Here is an 18,705-nt window from a genome sequence, read left to right on the forward strand (position 1 = left end):
ACTCAGCATGCTCATTTGCCACTCTTCCAATGAGGAAAAGACTGTAATTGGAATAGACACTCTGAAGTGTCAAAAAGCACTAAAAAATAAAGCAGCAGTTTAGAGTACGTCTCCAGTGATGCTCTGGAAGGGAAGCAGACAATGCCAATGAGTCACTGGAAAATAACGTGTATAAATGCATTTATAGTTTGGCATTCAGACTTATATCTTAAATAGCATCTCCAGTTCTTTCTCTGTTTCCAATTCCTGCATCATCTTAATCAAAAACTACTGTTAATAGGTTAGCCAAAACTTTATCTCCCATTCAAGGCCCCAAGCACTGCCACACACCTCAAGCTTGCTTTGTAAGTCTTACACCGCAAAGAAATAAGAAAGTTCAAATGCCAGGGTACTATCTGATCCCATACACTTCAGTGTGAGAATAAAGCACAAAATCGGAAGTGTTAAGATCTTTTTTACTCTTATCTGAAGGCCACATGATTTCCTGTATCAAAGCAGAAGTGTCACCAAAAGGTCACTATTCAAGTATTACTTGTAGGACAGGAGGTACAACATGCTGGAGACGTGCGGCAAGCACAAGTGAGGGCTACCAAGAGGCCAAGCAATATTCACTCACCTTGCCTTTACAACTGGTAAGCCTGGCCACCAGGAAATTAAAGCAGGCAGAGTATCAGTTCCAGCTGTAACATTTTAAAGAGAAGGCAAATGAACTCTTCATTCCCACCAGAGCTGGACTCAGGTTTGCCATCTGCCATCACACCCAATCCACTGCAAGTGATTTCAGTATTCTGTCCCCCTAGTCTGGGCTGAATTTATACTGCAACAAGCTAAGATGTTACAAACATGTTACACTTACCCAGAAAGTGTAAGCATATGCTCCAGTCTGTGGATTTCCAGAATTGTAACAATCTATATAGAGTTTTAACCACCAAATCTGAGTATCTAAAAGCCTTTTTAAGTTCTACTGCACCCCAACACACACACTCTAAAAGGCTATTTAGTACAAAAATTGGAAACTGCAATTTGCATTACATATCCTGCTAGGCAGGAACCACCCCTAAATTAAATACAGTGGGAGTTTAGCCCTGACAGTACAAGGTGTTTCCCTATAACTGCACTGATTAAACAGTTTGCAGACACCAGACCTCCAAGTCCTTTTTAGCAGACGTCACACTGTACAACATAAAGCTGCAGGCAATTGGCCAAAAATGGTTAGCAAAAAGGATTCCTTAAACCCCCAGCATCCAAATATAGCCCTAGCTGGTCACATGGGCTGCCATACAGTAAGTGCTCCTCACTTTACCTACCCTTTGATTAAACGGTTTGAGCTAAAAAGCATGTACTTAGAATAGCATTTCAGTTTCCAGCCCAATTCCATGAACTGTATAATCTTGCTGTACCTTCCACATTCAGTATGGCAGAAAGGAAAAGTTCATTTAGGTTTCTAGTGAGCTCAAAGGGGATCATTAGCTACAAAAAGCTAACAGAATATGAGACCTCTAACATATATGCGTACACACACATATTTATGTATACATATAAATATAAATATAAAAGCAGCATATCTGCCATAGAATGCAGCTGCTGTAAAAGACTTCCTTGCAAACATACTCTACAGCACATACTGGTTTTCAATTTAAAAAAAATTGCTGTACCTTATTCCATCTGATCCTCTAGCAATATGTTTTTTCATATTACTCTCATTATGATGAAAGCTGATCAGCTAATTATATTCACCTCACAAGAACTCCACAGCTTAGTTTACACATCAAGAAACTCCACAAAATTTCTGAAAGGCAGGCCAGCTCCTGTACTTCTGCCAGACGTCAACTTAAACTGAAAAAAGTTGAGTTTGGCCCTTCCTTTCTCAGCTCTTAAAGCCACTATCCATGTTAAGTATTGTGCAGATGTCAAACAAGGTTACGTTATAAAACCTTGCAATTGCACTAATAAATACAGGTGCCATTTATCCTTTCAAAGCCTCCCACCTGCATCAGTGAGGATGAAGCCTTGCAGTACCCACTCACAACAAACCTTGTGATCTTTGAATATGCAGAGATTTGAAGTTGTAGCTACTATTCAACTGAAGTTGGAAGTCTGAGGTTCCTTAAGAGGAAAACAGCCCAGAGCCACAGGGCAAGGCCTAAACACTGAATAAGCACACTGACTGCATTGTGTTACACCAGGGCTCTGTGGCTCAGATTTTTGCTAGGAATATGAAGTCTTACCACATTCCCGTCCCTAGGTAGGCTACCATATTGTGTTACACGTTTAAAACAATGCACAGTTAGGCGCATCATCAAGCACATTCACATACCCACCAGCGACTCAGCTGCATCAAGCACTAGTTAGTTTCACATTTATGCGGACAGCCAGGCCGGCCTGACTGCACTGAAACAACCCTCGGTACTCAGATGTTGCGCTATTTTTACCGTGGAAAATCAAAACAAAGACACCCCAACAAAACTTCAGAGCGGGAGGCCACGACAGCACAGACTTTATTCCGAGGCTGCAGCGCAGGTTCCAGCGCTCGGCTGCGCCCGGGCTCGCCATCCCCGCAGTGACGTGTCCACCTGAGGCTCCGGGGCCGCCGCCGCCGCCGGAGACAAAGTTCTGTAGTGCACTGACTGCTATTGTACCCAGAGTCGGAGTGTCACAGAACTTTGCTTCCGGAGGCTCCAGTCCTCCGCCGGTACCGGCACCGAGGCCGCCCGCCAGCACAAGTTTCCCCGCCTGGGAAGGGAAGGCGCGCACGGTTAAAGGTGGGGAAGGGAGCCTCCTCCTCCTCCCTCGCGGCTCAGCGGGAGACCCGCTGGCCTGGGAAGAGGGGTAAGAAGCCAAAGAGATTTTTTTTTCCTTAAAGGAATACCCAAAAAGCAACCCCTTCACCCCCCGCCACCCGGAGCTAACGGGCCGCCCTGCGCAAGCCGCGGCCGAGGAGCTGCCCGGAGCTCTGCCAGTGCAGCCAACGGGGGCTGCCGGCTGCCGCTGACAGCCCCGGTGCCGCGGCCCTGCGGCGGCTTCGGACAGCGCCGGGCATCCCCCCGCGGCCCCGCAGCCCCCCGCGGGAGGGACCCGAGCGGCGCCCCCCCGCCCCGCCAACCCTTCCCCCGACGACGAGCGCAACAGGTCCGGCCCGCCCGGCGCCGCCCGCAGCCCCCGCGGCGGCGGCGGCCCCGTCCGGTGCGGTGCGGCCGCGTCCCGCGGGGCGGCGGTACCGGCGGTGGCCGGTGTCGCTCGCCCGCCCGCGCCGCGCGCCCGCCGCTCCATCTTGACTTTTGCCGACGTGGAAATTTTGGGTTCGGGGACGAGCCGCGCTCTTATTGGCCGGCGGCGGGCGGGGTCGGAGGTCACGGCTGCTGTCGCCGCTCCGCGCCAAAGCCGCCTCGCAGGCGGCCCCGCCCCGCCCCGCCCGCCCGGGGGCGGTGCCGCCCGCGGGGCCCCGCAGGCTGTGGTGGTGCGGGGGCCGGCGTGCAGAGGAGGGGGTGGGGGCGACGGCGCCCTGGGGGCTCCGTGCCCGCCGGCTCGGCCCGGGCGGTCGCGGGACGGAGCTGGGGGTGCGGGGCGGGCTGGCGGGAGGTGCCCGCGGGCCCGCTGGGGGCGGGGACTCCGCGCCGGTTCTCGGTGCGCCGGCCCCGCAGCGGTACCGCCCCGGCCGGGTCCGGCCCAGCCCCGTCCTCGGCGGCCCCGGCCCGCCTCCCGCAGCCCCCGGGGGGCAGTGACTCGGTTTCAGGGGCGAAGGTGTTGCCCCTGGGCGCTGACTGCTGCCGTGCTCGATTCCACGGCCACTTCAGGTGTCCTGGCTTCCCCCTGAGACAGCAGCCGGAGCTGCGGTGTGGGGGATGAGAGCAGGAGAATCTTCGGCTATCTCCAGTTCCCGCTTCGAATTTGAAGGACTTCAGAAAGAATATAATAGTTTTTAATGAATAATGTGTTCCCTCTCCCCAAAAGAAAAACTGAGGGACATTTGCTATCTGAAAACAATGTTTTCTGCTCTCCTCTTGAGAAGGTGTCAGGACTCTGCTAGTTCCATGTGGAACTCGTAGTAAACTGATAGTGCCCAGTTGCCTAAATAAAGATTTGAAAATAATTCCTGCAATTGTTTCTATCTCTTACATTGAATTTAAGCCTAGAACTTAATCCAGTCTTACTGTTCAGCATGTTCACTAGGCTAACGCCACTCACAGATTGAAGCACTGATCCAGGGCTACTCCACTCATGGAGGCCTCAACCGTAAAAATGCTGTACTTGAGACACTTGAGTAGTTCCAGGAGAACCGTTCACCAATACAAGTGCTGTGTACGTGAAGGTGTTCGTGGGAGGAGAGGTGTGGACCCTGTCGTGCAGCAGCATTGCTGCGCTGATGAACTCCAGCATTTAGGTGGTCCTTGTTGCAGGATCACAGCGACATCTGTTAACCAAAACCGAGGCTGCTATTTCAGTATATGAAAGGGAAATAAACTGAAAAATGCTTTGAAATTAGATTTTGTCTCTCCTTCTTTAGCTCCTTTGTCTGCAAAAACAGAAATGGCAAGTATTTCCCAAGCCTTTTTGTTACGTTTATGAAACATGTTCCACCCTCCCTGTCTATACCTTCACCATACTCTTCAGTCATCAGCACTATTCCATCTTGCTGCAGTTTTCCACGTGTAGTAGTGTCTCCTATCTTCCTGTTCCCCCTCTATCCCTACTCCCTCCACATACACTCTCTCTGCTAGGCCACAGAGTAGGCCCCAGCTATGCCACTGCCACTCGACTGTGTGTACGAGAATATTGATTTTACAGTGTGTATGCTCTGTAAAAAAATCAATATTTCAGTAGATTGAGCAGAGCACACAGCAGTGTAATGGAGCCCAGCCTGCTAATGTAATGTGCAGGGGTCCTCATTCAGAGATTGAGGTCAGTCAGAAAATGGAAATATGTTTCCTTATTTTATTGTCTGCTTCAGATAAAATGTAGGTATTTATGATCTAGTGTTTAACTTACAGCAGGGCACGCAGTTATTTTTAAGTCATATCCAACAGAAGGTCACATATTACAGGTGACATACAAAAAAAGCACGCGACAGATGTACAGTCAGTTTTTTTAAAGTTTAATAAACCCCCTCTTCCTCTTATCCATCATATATCTATCAAACAACAGTTGTGAGGAAAAATGCATAATTTTTGTTTCTGCAAATAGAAATATGTTTGGTGCAAACTTGCCTTCTGATTATGTAATGAAACATGCAGTGCTTTAATGAACTCCAATATAGTGGCATGTACCAAAGAGTATCCCAAAATGAGCATAAGTGAAAAGAAGAAGGGAGGAGAAATAACCAATGCATGACATAAAACCAGAGTAAAAACTCCCATTGATTTTAGTGGAGCTGGGAATTCAGCCAGAATATTCTCCATGATATATTTTCCGCTTTTTAAACCGTTGCATCATGCTTTAAAATGTAAGCAAAAGTACTTGGTGCAATGACATGAGAAACCACTGCATTCTCAGGCTCAGAGTCAAGACTAGTGTAAGCTAACTATTGTTTCACAGCTCTGGGGAGGCTTGATACGGTTTTATCTTTACTTAATAATTTTATCCGCTGGTTTTGTCAGAGGCTATTTCTCATCCACCAAAATCTCTCACTGAAGCAGTGAGTACAGATCCATACAACACACAGTGGAGTGTTATGTTTGTGAATGTTATGATGCTTTGGGCTGAATAACATACATTTCGAGATGCTATGGGGGCCCTCATGTTCAGCAAAAAGGCAAAGCTATTTATTCTTTCGTCATTCACATTATTAATTGGAGAATGATTTGGCATTTATGGCTGGGGAGGCACACAGGGCTGGAGCGGTAACATCTTCCTTCAGTTACAACTCGGGTTTAGAACATGACTCATGGAGAAAGCTTCCAAATGTAAAATACTGCTACCTACAAATGCACACTACACTGGGATTTCTCAAAAGTCAGTTGATTTTCTTTGGTCACTGACCACTGATTTCTGATATATGTTTCACTGTTTTGAAGAAGTGTTTGTTTTAGTATTACCAGTTGCTGGAAACCTATGCATTTACCACTCTTAAAAATGTACCTCAAGACATACAATACGTCCTAAAATATTTCAGCTGTAGTTTAAAAAATAGTACTGTAATAAAATAAAATGTAAAATATATTAAAAACACTATGATATAATATTTTGCTTAATTCTAGAATGTTTTTCTCAGTTTAAGTGGGATACACTTCAGTAAGAGTATTATTCCAATTTGAATTATAAGGTAAAACTCATAAATGAAGATTAAGAAATAATAATTAGTGTTGCATTTTACTTTGAGTCCTTCTGTTTTGTCAGCATGCTTCCAACAAAGAAGATTCAAGGATGTGGTTACTATGCAAGACAGGCAAAAGCAGATGATAGAAAGGACCAGGCTGTGACTTTTTGTGAAGTAAGGCTGAACAACATTTGACAGATAGTAGCCTTAACTTAAAAGGTGGGACAGTTTTGTTACAGTATTTACTTTTATGAACAGAAGACTGTTTTGAAGGGGTTCTCCTCTGCCAGCTTTGTGAAATAGTAAATTAAGGGGGGGGAGGGGCTTGTGTTTTTATTTTGGTTTGGTTTGTTGTTGATGGTTTGTGGGTTTTTTTCATTTTGAAGCAATTAGTACATTGTAAGAATTCATATTTAAATCTAGTTGGAAACTGGAGTTATTCAGGATGGAAAATTAATTTTCTCATTAGTTGGAGAACTTTTATGGTATTTGTACAATAAGTACTCAGCCAAAGGCATCAATCAATATTATAGAATGTTTTAAAACAAATATAAATGATTTATATTATGAAAATTTGTAGCATTACTTATTGATAAAAGAAAAATGATACACAGAAACTCAGTGGCATATCATTCTAATTCTTAGTTGTTATTATCTGAGATTGCTCTTGATTAAATATGATTTCTGTTATATTTGTGTAATTCTGATCTTCATTACTATAAAAAATGAGCATTAAAACTGCATTATAAGGTCCTAATTGTGAAATTGCCATTGAGTAAATTAAGATTATAAGCACTGTAACGCAATATTATACTGAATGTTATATTTCCTAGTGCTTAAATTTCCTTGCATCTTAAAATCATAAAATTAATTACTAAAGTTAATAAATAATGACAGATAGTCTAAGCAAGTCAGTGGTAAGTCAGAGAAGGATCCAGATTTCCTCAATTCCCACTCTCTCTCTAAAAAGTAGACAAAGTTGATACTTCTTTCTGTAATTGTAGAGATGTGTGACTGATATAATTTTGCTAAAATGTGAACGTGACAAAATAAGACAAGATCACCTGTCAAATCAAAACTTTAGGATGCAAGGACATAATGCACTTTCATTCAAGTCCAGTGGAAATCTTTCTATTGACTTTAAATACTTTTATCAATTTGTAACATGCTGGCATCAAGTGTATGAATACCTCCATTAGTTAAGCAACTAAAGCTCATAACAGCTTATACTTTAGAAATTTGCAGGCTCAAACCACAGATGCCTCCTAAAAAAACTACAGTCAGAAGGGCTCCGTATACATTACAGATCCCAAACAGTGAATCTGTCACCCTCATTTTAAAGAAGATGTGAACGGATCTGCAAGACAATCACTGCTGGGTTAGTGTAAGACTATCTGCAAAACATTAGTATTTTTGAAAACAATAGACATTTTAAAATGCGCTTTTGTTGAGCATTAAAATGAAATTAGGATCTTTCTGAGAAAAATGCCAAACAGGCATAAAACGACAGAACCCAATAAGAATACTCTTTTAACCCTGTCTGACGCCGTTCAGCTTTGCCTTGCTGGCCCAGAATGAGGCTAACACTGATTCACAATGGGGTTTGAACCTCTCTTGCCCATTTTCTCCGAGGAATGCCTGAGCAGTTAGCAGCCATCTATTTTGAGGAAAAGAAGGGAAAGTTTGTTGTTTTTTTTTCCTTCCAGAAATTCACTTTTGAATCTGAGAAGCCTTCTTACTAGAACAAATACTTTCCCACAAAAAGGTTCCATTTCAGCAAGTCAGCATTTTTGGATACAAACAAATATACTGTGGGAAAATTCCCACCAAGCTTTACTTTGGAGCCTTTCAGAAAAAATCATGCAAGGGAGAATTATTGGAATGGCATTTACAAAGGGATACACATATGATCCTCTATAGAGTTCAAACACACTGACATGGCAGTATCTAGGACAAAGACTTGAAGGCATTTAACCTCTCATTTTTAGAAACCACTGATACAAGAAAATCAACCAGGGATAAATAAACAACCAAATTCTGTACCATCCACCACAAGCCACAATTTATTCAGTTTATAATAACTTTAATGGGGATTGTACTGAAGCTTGTCATCAGACTGCAGGATCAGGACCGAGAAGGAGCAACTGAGAGCTTATTGACGTAAGGGGCCTAAGTTTCTTGAACGATGTGTCCTAGAAATGGAAACCAAGGGTTGCTCAAATTGGCAAACAGCTACTTATGTAAGTAGTCTCACTGAATTCAAACCTGCCCTAAAAAGGCACTTCACAATCTTCTGGCTGCGACAATGTGAAAAGAAGGTAAATAACTAGAATAAGAACTATGCAGGCTGTAGTCAAATGCTTCTTGCAGAAATGGCTGGGAAAGTCATGAAGTTACCTACTTGTTCTGTCTGCCCTACATTGGCAGTTTGAGTTAAACCAGTTGCTTTCACAGTGATGGAGAAGCACTTGCATAGGCTATTCCCGTGGTGAAAGCTCTAATGCCCAACACCATCACTGCCATTTTTCCAGTGGGCATCTCCCTGTGGCCTCAGTATTCAATTGCAACATTTTCTTGTAGAATCATAGAATATCCTGAGTTGAAAGGGACCCACAAAGACTAGGGAGTCCAAGTCTTGGCCCTGTACATCCCAAGAATCACACCATGTGCCTGAGAGCACTGTTCAAATGCTTCCTGAACTCTGTCAGGCTTGGTGCTGTGAACACTTCTCTAGGGAGCCTGTTCCAGTGCCCAGCCACCCTCTGAAGAACCTTTTCCTGATATCTAACCTAAAGCTTCTCCGGCTTAGCAAATCTCAACTGGTGACCAAGGCTGAGGGAAAGAATTCATGTGGCAAAATTTAATGAATAAATGTCAGTAATGCAGTAATACAACTGCAGACTAGTTGAGAGTACAAAGAATATTAAAGAAGTCACCCCATCCTCCCTGCAAATGCATTTTCCCTGGGTAAAAGTGATATAATTTGCAGATACTAGTCTTGTAGGGAAGTTTGGTAAGCATTTGGGAAATGAACACTATTCTTACATACTGAATAACCAAAGAAGATAGAGGGTGGTGGAAAAAACATATGTGACAGTTGTGTTGTGCTACAGTTTTTCTAATCCTCCTCCAAACCATTTGCCTGGCAAATCCCTTCTTTATTTATTTTTTTTCTTAATTTTTAGGGTCCTATACACATCTCACCCTCAGGGAACAAACACAAATATTCTTTGAAACCTATCTGATAAGTACCCAAAGCAATAAAATCCTGGGTAGTAACTACTATTTAAAAATATCTTTAAAAATAATACCCAGTGAACATTTAAAATCAGAATATCTCTACCACATGTATTTAATTCCTACTATCTACATCAAAGCATGAATTTGGGGAAGGTACGGTTATTCAGGGAAAAGAAACTGAATCTTTACCAGAAGAGCCCTTTCCTCAATCTCCTTAACACGTACATCACAAATTCTCAAACAATCCTATGACACAGAGGCATTTGATTAGGAAAGACCTAATCTAATGGAAAGGCTTTAGTTAACTTGGGATGGAAGAGATGCTATGACTCCAGGTGAATCCCAGAGCTGTGGGTTTTCCCGGGTCATACCAGTTCTAGCTCCCTTGGAGACAGTCGCAGTGCTGAACACTTGGCAGCTTCGGTATTCATCCAGGATGCAGCCTGACTACTCCAGAAGGTACCCCGCTCCATGATCATGTTTAAAACATCAACTTCTGTCTCTGAGGTAACAGAGTGGGTATGATGACTTGGAATCCCACAGAATGAAGCGTCATACAACCAGCCTTCAGAGGCCATCTGTACCTCCTTCAGAACACTGTGGCTTTCCATAATAGTCTTGAAGAGGAAGTGCACTCATCACGTCTCCTGGGAATTTCTGAAGAATACAGTTCAAAAGTTTCCTCTTTCACTATTTCCTTATTCTAAAGCAGGAAAAGTGTCTTTGTCCTGTCCAAGTCTTGAAGGGGTGAAATGGGGTTTGAAATTCAGAACATTAATGGTCACTTAGACTTTCACTTCTGCTCAGGCCTGATTTACGGCTTACACCTTGCGGGACACATAATTCAATTCACCATCCGCTTAGGTCCACAGGAAGAATCTTCAGGCCAAACCATTCCAGCAATCCATTACTCTTCTGGGTTTTCTACACCATCAGGAAAAGTCAGTGAATGCCAAACTTTTGCAACTGCAAACAAAGGGAAATGGATATTCATCTCCACCATTACTTTCACAATTAGTTGAACAGGGAAAAAACAATCTTACCAGGAAATCCTCAGAAGTCTGAACTACATCTGTCAGCCTTGTTTGCTTGCCAGTTCTTCTCATGAACCACAGGAAATATATTCCAACTCCAGCACAGATTGTTCAGAGGAGACAGGACAGGCTCATTAGCACTGTAAGCAGTAAGCATACAAACAGTGTTCAGCCCTCGGACAGGGTAGTGCAGATACAACCACATGGGCTTTCCTGATGTGATTGGATTATGTATTCATGTTTATGTTGATCACAAAGCCCTGACTATCGTTCCTTATCAATGCACACATGACCTCAATAGTGCAGGCTGTTTGATCCCAAGTTCACGTGCGTGAGAAACCTGGATAGCGCAGCTTCCCCTGCACACAACTTTCCAAAGAACTGTATTTCTGCTGTGCTGGAGGGTAACTCTGCAGCAAAACTACTAATTGATGCAGTCATCAGTTATTAATCGAGTAACTTGAAAGAGTGGTGTAATGGCTGTGCAAGACTTCCTAGGCATAGTAAGCCACGATATGAGTATGCCTCTTTTTGAAAGCTACATGATTTTGTCAAAGCTAGCTGTACAACACACCATAAAATGTATTTAAATAAAAAATCAGAATAACTGAAGAGTGTTTTCAAAATTAAATACATCAGGAAGTAAATGAGGTGTATTGCATGGGTCTGAAAGTTTCTGTTCCCTCCAGCTAGAATCCGTCTCATTAAATGGAGAATTTCACTAGATTTTTTAGTTTGTTGTCTATAAAAGTTTTAACAAATTTATATATCTCCCACTCAGCTGCTTTCAAATAAAAACATTAGAAAAGCTGTCTGACTAAAGGATTTTCTTTTCTCATTGAAATCCACAGAAAGATTTCTGTTAGCTTCATCAAGTGAAGGAGGAAAATTTATACAAGTTTCCTTTTGAAATAGATTCCTTGGAGTCCTTTACCGTAAGAAAAATGTTACTCTCTAGATCCCACCGTGGCACTCTCTTAATTTTATGAGATTAGGAATAGCCTGTCAAAATTCTGAAACGCAGGGGGATCCTAATCATGAGCAGCTTGTTCCAGCTAGTATCATATTTCCTATGTTGGAGGACAGCAGTGGGCAAAGTGCTTCATTTGCACCTCACAGAAATGTGCTTTTCCTCCCCGATTTCTGAGCAGAATGCAACAGGACACTTCCTCTGGCCCTTAGCAACAGCCCTTAGCAAGGGCTGACAGAGAAGTGCAAGCAGCAAAGCCAGGACTAGCAAAGAGCTATTGATTCATGAATGAAAGAGAACATTTTCTGAAATAAAAAAAAAAATCAGCTAGTCACAAAAGCTCTAGGACAAGTCTAAGTTTAGCGACTAGAAGTAAAAAGAACAGGCTACTTGAATTGACATTGATCTTGCTGGCATTCCAAGGGTAATGTTTTCATTATGATAAAATGTTCTTTAGCAATCTCTCCGGTGAATTGGGCACAAACATACTTTTCTTCTGCATTGGTCCTGCCTATCTTCCTGTTCCACCTATTTTTATACTACTAAAAAATATTTGTTTAGGCAATGCAAACAAGATCCCCGCTTCCATGTGTTTAAGTTCCCTTGCCATTTATGCTATACTGTAGTACAAGACCAGCAAGACAACTGAGTATGTAACTTCAAACGAATTTTTATGTCTCATTTTCAGTCTCCCCTCAGGAAAAGAATCATACAGCTTGCCCAAAATGTTAGTAAACATGTAGGACCTGAATGAAAGTTCTACAGCACCCCTTCCCAACAAACACACAGGCAGAGGAACACACACACACATAAATAAAAGCACATTTATATAGGTGGACAGGCAAGTGTGTTTTGTCCACAGAAATATTATTGTGTGTGATAATACAAAATAATCAACACAAAGTTGCACATATAGATACATATATATTCTTCAGCCATTTTTAAACTTTGATTCCCGAAAGTCAACAGGTGAAAAGATGCAATTACAAACAATTCCTATGTATTCTCATCTTGCATAGGTTTCCATACTTTTCTTTGCCCATCTTAATCAGGAGACAATTTGTCTCATTAACATTTTTCATGGAGGGGAAAGAGTTTGTGTGCCTTTCAACATTGCTCCAAAAATATGTACAAGTATTACACAAGAAGATGCATTGGTAGCAGACATATGACTATTGCTTGTTTTTCTAATGCTGTGAATTAGAAAATATTTCTATTTCTAATAGGCTGCACAGAAGACAGTCTCTGATTGAAGTCCTGTAAAATCTCTGTGAAGATTTATGTGATTTTTTTTCTGCAGCTTATGATGTGGCAGAATGACCAATTTATGATGTGGGTGGAACTTTGTTCAACACATGAAAATTCCTCCGCTCTCCAGATTATGTTCTCCTGTGGTAGGCAATAATGCTTTCTGCCCTCCATATGGCCACCATGTGCCAGCAGACACCAAATTGGTATGTGGGTTAAATGTAAAATAACCACAAGAGCTCCTGAGCCAATAATTACAAAGCTCCTTTTGATATGGTTAGTGTATCATTATCTGCACTATGCAATAATAAAACAGAGCTCATGTTGTCCCTCTCTTCTCCTTCAGTAGCTTGGGAATCCATTGCAGAACTACCACACACAGCTGATGTTCACAAAATGCTTTTAGGAACTGTCATAGCAGCAGTAGCAAAGAGCACAGCAAGTTCTCAGTTCTAATTAGATATTAGCTTGAATAAATTCTGGAGAAGCAAAAAAAAAAAGGGCTTATTATGTACATTCACTAAAGACATGTATCTTGCATCCTGCTCTGAGCTGCCCAGTCGCTGGGGTAGATCAGCTGGTTTGGAGGGCTTCTGAGATGTTAAAGAAGCCAAAATTATCAATTTTTAGCATTCTGTACTTGTGTGTACAAGGAACACACGTCTTTGTAAAGAGTGTTAGTTCCCACTCCTACCCAGGTGCAGTTCAAGGTTTGGTTGTGAGCTATTTTATAATTTTAGCCTTGCCACAAGTATCTAAAAAACTAGTCCCTGTGGTTTTACCCAGCAGCTGAGATAAACTGGGATTCAGAAGCAAAAAGTGTCTGGATATGCTTAGCTACAGGCTTAGGACAGGTCATTTTTAGTAAAGGGCTCATGACTGTTGCTTTGCTTCAGTGCACTAGATCCCAAGATTTTTGCAAGAGTTTTTATAGATTTGAGATTTTTGAAAAGGTAGAATTTAGTGGGAAGGATTTGCTGAACAGGGAGTGCTTAAGCTGGCTTTTCTCTTACACTTGGCAATATATGGATTATTACTGGTCATAGTTCATAATGGTATTTAATGTGTGATTATGTCTGACTTGCTGTGTTAAATGAAAATAGGACTTCTCAGTCATTTGTCTTCTGAACATGTAGTTCAGAACATTCTATCTGTCTGGTCCAGGATGGGCTTCCTACTCATCTCCTTGCAACATCTATGAAGAAATAGATGAGCACAAATCTGTCTCTATCTGAAAATATGCAAACATTCCCATAAATCAGGAACGGAGAAGTCAGTATACATATAAAATCCAGTTAGAAAGTAACTCACATGAATGGCAAATTGCATTTTCAGTTTTGTTGCCTATTTGTAATTTATAATAACTAGCAGTGTTCTGACAAGCTTTAGCATTTTCCTCCTTATAGTGTATGAAGTATATTAACATGTTATTAATTACACATATTAATTATTCATAATGTTGAATTAAATAATAATGTCTGAGGTATACAAAGGAATACTATGTGTATAGACCAGGGCTCTAAGAGATCTGCCATTAATACCCTGTAAAGGGTGATCATTTTCTCAATGCTTTTGGTGTTACTCTATGATCAAAGACTTGCACCTGAGAGGAGTGAAGAACCTCTCAGTGGCAGCTTCTCCAGCTGTGACTTCCACCTAAGCTGCACATTGTAGGCTCTGTAAAACAACCAACATGACACTTTATTGACAACTATGTCACACGTCAGGGGGGGCTGCAACTCCTTCTCATGTTCTGTATGAACAATTCTAGCTCAGCTTCAATCTTTATTAAGACTACCAGGCAACACTTGCACCAAAAAAAAAGATATTCTGATTTATATTGCTAATTTGCATTTAATGACTGTTGTATTTGTAACTAAAATGCTAGCCGTATAATTTCTACCCTTTTTTAATTTTTTTTTTCCAATCTGTTATAAACTAGTCTTAATTTCCTGACCCAGACAGCTCCCATGGATATCAAACACCCTCTAAGTACAAGGTTTTTGGACTGGCTCTCTGATTTGGCTGACAGACATGAGAAATCACACACAGGGAAACTGCTCCAAACCAGGTTGGCAGAGACTGAAAGCTACTACTATCTGGAATCTGTCCAAAGATAGATGGGAATTACAGTAATTTTGTAGTCTCAGTCAAGTTCCTGGCTGACCGGTATCTGCATCACAAAGCCACCACTATACCCTTCACTTGGCAGTAATTAGTACTTTGTTAATAGTCTCCATAAGGAAGAGGTTACCAAAAAGCACAAGAAAGACCTGAGAGAGAGTGACGGGGCAAACAGCTGAGTATCCAAAATCGCTGTATGCAACATCAGTAATATGTTGATTAAACAGGAAAATTCAAAATCTTCTTATGCAAAAACCCATGACATCATAGGTGCCATGAAGTCCTGATGGAAGAAATCAGGGAGCTGGAACAGGGACACAGATACAGCTTTTTTCCCCAGAAGAATAGACACAACAAGGCATTTAGATGTTTATACTTGCTTTGGACTTCAGTGAGAGCTAAGAAGCTGGCTAGCTGACTACCTTTGCTTGAAAATGAGGGAAGAAAAGAACAAGATGGATGTCTTGTTGGATGTCTTTTGGAGAAAACTAAATCATGGGAAAGAAGAAATACACGAGGCTGTTTTTGCTTGAACAACTCACAGAGAGGTTCAAGAGTTGACCTTGCTCCTACAAGGCACATTGAATAGCATAATGTCTTACAAAAAGCAATAGAGGAAGACACAGACAGCTGTCAGGGTCATGGAATACATGGAAGGCAGTTCTTCTCTCAGAAGGTGGGGTGTGAGGAAGGATAACATCTGGGGACACAGCTAAACTGAATTTGTTTCAGCTAATAATGAGGGGTTGTTTAAAAGTGTGGAAGGCAGTCTGGGTGAAAGAAAGCAAGTGTGAAATGGCAGACCACTATTTTAAGAATAGCCTTACTATTAAGGATGAACTACAGAGAACAGATTTCTAAAAATTCATAAGCTGATGTGGAGGTCTCTTGAGAAGGTAATTGGAAGAATAAAAGAATAGGGCACCACTGGCAGATACTGAAGAAAATACATATTAAAGGTTTTTCAATAAACTGTTCAGATACAAAGGGAAAAGAAAGCACAATTGCAGATTGATATGGTGTTCTTTAGACACCTGGAAATCAAAGTCCCATAGAAATCCTGGAAAATCAGGACACCTCTCTATGTCTGAGTATATAATATGGAAGGACAAAGCAAAACATTTGGGCATACAAGGAGTTACAAATAGTAGGAGGCATAAAAAGGAACCAGAAAATGTTACCAGAACATACTATGACAAAAGAAGTATAGCAATATAACAGAGAGAGCAAATAACAGACTGCACAACAGAGGCCAAAGAATTCATTGTTTCAGTCTTCACTAAAGAAGCTTGTTGTGTGGAACGCCTAATGAAATTAGTTTAAACAAAAGAATAAGGGGTCAGACCAGAGTAGAGAGGGAACAGTTAGAAATGCTTATCTAAAGCAATATTCAAGGCATGACCACATTCATCCTGAAGTACTGAAGGAACAAATCACAGTTAATGTCTGAGCTGTTAGAACTTGCCTGGGAGTATGTTGACCTGAGGGACATGAGGGAAATTTAGGATAGGATAGAATAGAATAGGTATAAGTATAAATATAATACAGTACCTGTCTGTTAAAAGGAGAAAATTAATTATAGAACAGCCTGCCTACCTCTGACACCCAGAAAGAGACTCCAACAACTCAACGTACAATATACTTACAAGCACTTGGAGGGTAAGAAGGTGTTAAAAAGTAAAACCAAAGCCCAGTCACGCCCAGTCAGATTGATTTTCTTCATTTCCCAGATAACTCACACTCATAGCATTCAATATGCTGTATCTTTATTTTAGCAAGAGCTCTGGCATGACTCTTTGTGATATTCTTATGAACAAGATGGAGACTAACTGAAAATGTTGTCTGGTTAAGTGCAAGTAAAATTGCTATCTAAATGACTCCACACAAAAAGTTACAGACACAGTTATGTGACACATAGGGGTGATATTTTAAATGGAATCTCACTGGAAGATCCTGCATATCTGGTTTCTGCTTGATATGGATGATATGAGTACTGGAAAGAGAAAATATGCCTACAAAATTCACATGTGGCAGTGAGGAATAAGGAGGGGAGAGCTTCCAGGTGCTTTGGAAACCAGGATTTGAATTCAAAATAGTCTTCACTCCAAATGAAACAAATGGGATGGAGTTCAGTAAAAACATATCCAAAGCATTATACTTGGGAAAGGAAATCAAATGAACATTTATACAATAGGAAATAAACACAATATTTTCAGGGGAAAAAAAACAACTCAAAATATGATAGATTTCAAACTCAATGAACTAATAACATGGTACTGTTACATGTATTCAGAGCAAAACTGTGTGTAAGAAGTGGGGGTTAGGAATTTTCAGCAGAAATCCCTTTTCCAGCTCCAGACATGCTTAAAAAGATAGGTGAATTAGAGAGTAGTAGACAGAATCAACAAAGGTGATAAGAACATATGAAGAATGGTGGGAGAGACTGAGTCACCTCCTTCCTGAGGGGAATGACAAGGGGCACAACAGCAGGTTTCCAGTGCATAAGTTTGTCATATAGAGTGTGATGGTCCATTGGGAGTTGGTTGGACAAAAAGAAGTGAGTTTTGTCAGCAGCAAAGCAGATTTGGGTCTTAGAGTGAGGACAAAATCCTAGTTGTGAAGCTACTTGGGCAAACACATTAATGAAGGCTGCAGAGTTCTCCCTCCCAGGAATAGGATTGTATTTTGAACATTTATAGCAGTCTAAGAAGTCTACAATAAAACAATCTAATGCAAACCAAATTTTCTTTTGAAACCAAGCATCCCAGCCTGACTTCCCCAATACATTCAAGGATTACTAGTAGCCTGCTTCACAAGTTTACTCACCACTATAATTATCATTACCTGTAGACTCATTGGGTTCTGATTTGCCCTCCACTGAATGATTAGTATCCTGGTAATGCTTCTTTTCATATTTTTTTATATCAGTTATTTTTATCTTTGCATCATTTGTCGAACTGCACACAGTAGCAAAGGCTGAGACCCTTTCATGATGTGTAAAGTCTATGTTTTACCATGACAGATAGCCTTTGTTATGCTCTTCTGGAGCTCTTGGATCATACAACTTGTTATGCCAGTTCAGAACAGTCACTTCACCAGATTTCCTTCTTCACAGTGGCTGTTGCCTTCACTGTATGCTCTTAATGAACACAGAAATCAGAAAAAAAAAAAGATAAGTTCAACTCAGTTTTTCTTCCACGCCAAATCAATCTCGCTCCTTTTCCCTGTACTCAATATAGTTTGGCCAGGCCAAACTATATGGGTCTTAATTAGAAAATCATCATTAGTCAAAAACCATGATGATTCCCCACACATGCATCCACCACAATATAGCAAAAGCCACCATTTTCAAGGTCCATGACTCCCGAAATATACCTCTGCCTTCAAGAAAGGAGCACTAGTTCTGCAGTGTCCCTAAATCCCCTCTGAATATCACTCTGCAGCAATTTTTATGTTAAGAGTTTTCTGCCTGGAGCTTTGTCTTGGGTGGCTGTCTTTAGGACTGTCTCATGTCCTTTTATGATAAAGGCTAAGGATTAAACCAGCTACCATTATCACTGCATTGTAGTGATTGGTATCTTCTCCATTAACAGTCTGTATGAGAGGTAAGATTGGTTGGAATCTGTCCCTGGCTGGAGGTGTCTACAGAAGTGCAGGAATTACTGCAATGTAAAGTGATGGTCAAAATTTACTAGATAAATCAAGGTGCAAGGAAGTGCTCAAGCTCTTAGCTTTGCTGTGTTTTCCAGTTCTACCTTCCCTTCTGGATGGATTTTTTTCCCCACAAAACACCCTGCCAGCCCATCCTTTAATTTTGGTCTGATTCGTAACAACAC

The sequence above is a fragment of the Neopelma chrysocephalum genome, unplaced genomic scaffold (assembly GCF_003984885.1).
Source record: "Neopelma chrysocephalum unplaced genomic scaffold, ASM398488v2 Primary Assembly neopelma1_26, whole genome shotgun sequence".
In the NCBI taxonomy this organism is placed as follows: domain Eukaryota; kingdom Metazoa; phylum Chordata; class Aves; order Passeriformes; family Pipridae; genus Neopelma; species Neopelma chrysocephalum.